Source organism: Marmota marmota, unplaced genomic scaffold, assembly GCF_001458135.2.
Source record: "Marmota marmota marmota unplaced genomic scaffold, marMar, whole genome shotgun sequence".
Classification (NCBI taxonomy): domain Eukaryota; kingdom Metazoa; phylum Chordata; class Mammalia; order Rodentia; family Sciuridae; genus Marmota; species Marmota marmota.
The window spans coordinates 1,292,310-1,296,500 of NW_025999853.1; the positions used below are offsets into that span (position 1 = coordinate 1,292,310).

General features: G+C 63.4%; 1 long non-coding RNA gene across 1 annotated transcript in view; it reads left to right on the forward strand.

Annotated features, from left to right (window-relative positions):
- LOC107139884 overlaps positions 1 to 3,042 on the forward strand; it is a 14,520-nt gene extending 11,478 nt beyond the window's left edge. The window contains exon 3 of the long non-coding RNA XR_007347089.1: positions 3,032 to 3,042. This is a non-coding gene — a long non-coding RNA (uncharacterized LOC107139884). The remainder of the gene's footprint in view (positions 1 to 3,031) is intronic.
- Positions 3,043 to 4,191: the final 1,149 nt, after the last annotated feature.

Sequence of the window (4,191 nt, forward strand, 5' to 3'; positions counted from 1 at the left end):
TCCACAAACCGGGCTCCAGGGGCCACCAGGCCAGACGGGAAGGGCCTCCCAAGCGGAGGAGTGGGGAGCACAGGGCCCGGAGCGTGAGGAGGGCGGGGCCAGGCCGGGAGGTTGGAGTGAGCCCTGGGGGGCTGGGCCTGTCCCGAGTCTCACCCCGCCGTCTGCCTTCCAGGTGCCCCAGCCCTCCCTCCCGATGGTCCTGACCCTCTGGGGTCCCTGCCCAAAGCCCGATGGCTCCGTGGCTGGCCTGTCCCCTCCCTGTGACGTCTCTTCGCGATGGCTGCAGAGCTTGGCTGACCGTCTCCGCTGGACGCCCTGGGCCGGGTCCTGATCCCACGCTCCTGCCTTCCCAGGGCCCAGGGGCCCCAGGTCAAGGGCAGCTCACGCCCACTCGCCCCAGGCCCCCTCCATGAGCTTCACGGCTGCTGGCCACCACTGTTGACCTTCAGGGACAGGGTCTCGCTCTGATACTGAGGTCCTGCTTCTCTGAAAGTCAGGCTGAGCAAAACAGGGCCTTCGAAGCTGCTCCCCTGCCCCTCGTTCTCGTTCTTTGAGACGCTGTGAACAGGTCGGTTCTCTTCCTCTCTGTGGTGTCCTCCAAGCCCCTGCCCTCCCCGCCGCCTTCCGCTCACTCCAGGACCCTGAGCGCATCCTCCTGGGAGAGCCTCCACTGCTCCTGCTCTGCCGGTCAGGACTCTGCTGCCGCCAGTAGAAAACCCCCTTCAAGCTTCTGAAGCAGGAAATAAATACATGGTTCCCGTTTGAAACTATCATGACTTCAGGTGCAGCTTGATCAGGGGTCCAATGACGTCGTTGGGGCCTGTTTCCCCGCACTCCTTGGCTGGGCTGCTGCGGGCTGGCTTATTCTCAGCCAAGTCCTTAGGACTTCATCTTTTCAAGTTCAAGTTAAGCCAACAGAGCAAGTGTCTGTCCCAGACTAAATTCTAATGAATTTAGTTTACTCTGGGCAGCTTTAGTGTGAGGCAATCAATCACGGCGGTCAGAAGGCTCTGGATTCTGACTGACTGGGCCTGGACCCTGTGGCTGAGCTGCAGCCAGCAGCGGAGTCAACCCCGGGGAACTGCGGGACGGCAGAGGGGTTTGTTCCCCAAGGGAAACTGAGAGCCGCGGAGTCTCCTGCACAGAGCGCTGCGGCGGGGCCTCTCCTGCGGGCTACCTCCCTTCTCCAGCCAAACCTTTCACTCCCCCCCACACGTGTCCACCGGCCCCACCTGTGAGCCTGGTGCTGCTTGAGGTCTGAGTCCCCAGAGAGGCCAAGAGAGGGAGCCCCCGATGCCCACCCATACACCCCAGGGTTCCGAGGCAGGACCCCCAGTCCCCTCTGCTCTGTGCTGGGCCTGGGGATCCATTCCAGACCCTCCCCAGGCCAGGGCCAGGGACCGGCCACCTCCCCCCGCCCCCACCCTGTGCTCACCCCCCTCCCTCCAGCTCCCCTCGGACTCCCAGGCCCCGGCGTGGGCTGGGTCCCTCTCCTGGCCCCTTTCCTCTGCCCCTCAAACCTGCTTCTGAGCTGAAAGGGGGCTGGGGTCCCACTGTGTGTGAGTGTGGGCCCTAAACCCGCCCAGGGAGACAGTCCTGGCTTTTACGCCAATAGTAGTGTCAGTGGCGAGCCCGTCCAGGCGCCGTGGCCACTCGGCCGTGCTCTGCTTCCCCAGACCAGGCGCCCCAGTTTGCAGAGAAAGAAATGGAGGCTCAGGAGGGTCCCGGAGTTAGATCTGGATAAGGGAGACCCCGTGCTGTTCTCTCCCCTCGCTACCACTGCCCCCAGGCTGCTGCGCCCGGCAGGCCCTGGACGTGGAGTGAGCTGGCCCCTCAGACAGAAAAGGGGTCAGCAGGAACCTGTTTTAAAACAGGAAGGAGCTGGGTGTGGGCAGCGGGGGCCCTCGCTATCCACACCTGCTCCCCGGGCCCACTTAGTGCAGGGCTCCCACCAGCCTCGGCCCCTGGCCATGCAGTCATGGCCTGGGGGCGAGGAGGGCGCCTGCCACACAGGACCTGTCCCTCCAGCTGTCTGTCTTGGAGGCTGGCTGCTGCTGATTCTCAGCATCCCCCGGTTCCCATTCTCTCAGCCCAAATTCCACCGGCCAAGCCTGGACGATTTGGCCTCCCCAGGCTGCTCCCTGCCCTAGGCCGGGCCCCCTCCCTCCTCCTCGCTGACACACAGTCACACTGAGTCACATCGGTCACCCCTGTGTTTTACTCCTGTGGTGGCTCCTAGGGACATTCAGCAGCACCCAGCCTTCTCCACGTGCCTGTGTGAGCCTGTGGCCTGTCCCTGGAGCCACCCCCTCCCACAGCCCCAGCCGCAGGGCTGCTTCCAGAAGGTTCCACGGTGGTGCCAGGGGCTCCCGCCCACCCCGTGCCTCCTCCAGGGCCGTCTTCGTAGCTGCTCACGATTCAGCATCTGTGAAACGGGCCTTCGTTAGTGAGACCCCCAGACTGTGAGCTCGGGGACAGCAGGGCCTCCCTGGCTGTGCCACACTTGACACCAAGCTCCTGGTGACAGCTGGGCACCCGACAGACGCGGGGCTGAGGTCTGTGGTTCACACAGATGAGGGAACAGGTGGAAGGGCTGGCGGTGGGGACAGAGGGCGCCAACCATCCCCTGAGCCCAGCCTTCCGACCCTCCTGCCGGGCAGCCTTGGGCAGGGCCACCTGGATGTGCCTGCCCAGTCGAGTCCCCACGGGACGGCAGCCCCAGCCACCACACTGCGGACGAGAAGGGCCCAGCCCAGCCACCCCAGAATGCCCCGAGAGAGGGCGTGGCTGCTGTGGAGGGCCGTTAGGTTTGGTGCCCAGAGAGATGCCAGCCACAGACCTTTCTGGGCTTGCCATCGACTCTTTGGTCTCTGTCCTGTGCGTTCTCCCTCCAAATCCCCCACCCCAACATCTGGCTCCCTCCAGGCCTCCTGGGGTGTGGGGGGCAGGGCAGGCGGGGCCCTGGGATGAGGGAGGCCATCAGGACGTCTCTAGGAGAACTCTGGGGGGACCTCAAGGAAGGTGAATCGAGCAGCTACCCAGGTGATCCAAAATTCCATTCAGTTCCCACGGGCACTGGGTTCTGCACCCCAAGCTGTGTCCAGGGTGGGAAGTGCAGAGCGGGAGGAAGGGCCCTCTGACCACTCAGGGTTGAGGGGCCAGGGGAGGAGACAGACCATGAATAACCCCTGATCTCTGTCTCACAGACTCATCTTGGGTTCAGAATGAAGAGCCTCTGGTCTCAGGGGACCGTGGTAGAGATGTTCCCAACCCTGTCTCTGCAGGAAACAGAAACACAAACACCCATCTTCAAAGAAACCCACAGACACCGTGACCCCAACCACAGCTGGGAGTGGCCTGAGCAGATGTTGGTGGTGAATGAGGCACCAGAGCCCAGAAAGGCGAACCTGTGCCCCTGTGATGCCCAGGAGGGGGTTTGGAGACCGAAGTGATGCCAGCCAAAGCCGCCAGTCTCACAGAAGCCTCAGGGGGTGCAGGATCAGAGGACTGGACACCACAGACGGAGGGGCAGGAGGCCAGAGCCAGCGGGGCTGCCAGTGTGACAGTCAGGCTCCCAGGGAATGCCCCTGCCCTGTGCAGCCGGGCTGTCACCTGTCCCTCACCCAGAGAGCTCTGGACGGGGCACCTGCCATGGACAGGTGGGGTGAGGGCCAGACTGACCTTTGTACATCTGGAAGATTCAACTCCCTTTAGTACCCACCCCCCCGCTGCCCGCTCCCCTAAAGCTAGGCTTGGCCATGAGACTTGCTTGGCCACAGGGACACTGGCACTGGCCTCTGATGGTGCCCGGACCCTTGGGCCTGCCAAAATAAGAGCGCACTGCGCGAGGACCCACTGGTGCCGAGAGTGCGAGAGAAGCCCAGGGCAGAGCCGCTCTGCTGACCGGCTGTAACCTGGTGTGCAGACGACTTGACGGGCAGGTGCCCAGCTGGCCCGTCCAGGTCACCCCATCCCAGCTGACCTGAAGGTGTGAGTGAAATAAACATCGACTGCTGTTGCCCTTGAGATGCCGTGAGGTTTGTTACGCAGCAGTATCTGCCCCATGCAGGGGGATCAGGGGACAGTTAGATTCTGAACCAGATGTTTCCAGCCCAGTTCAGGGGTACCAGTGCCCAGGAGCACACTCGGCCCAGACGGAAACTGGGGACCTGGGCACCCACAGGAAGGTCT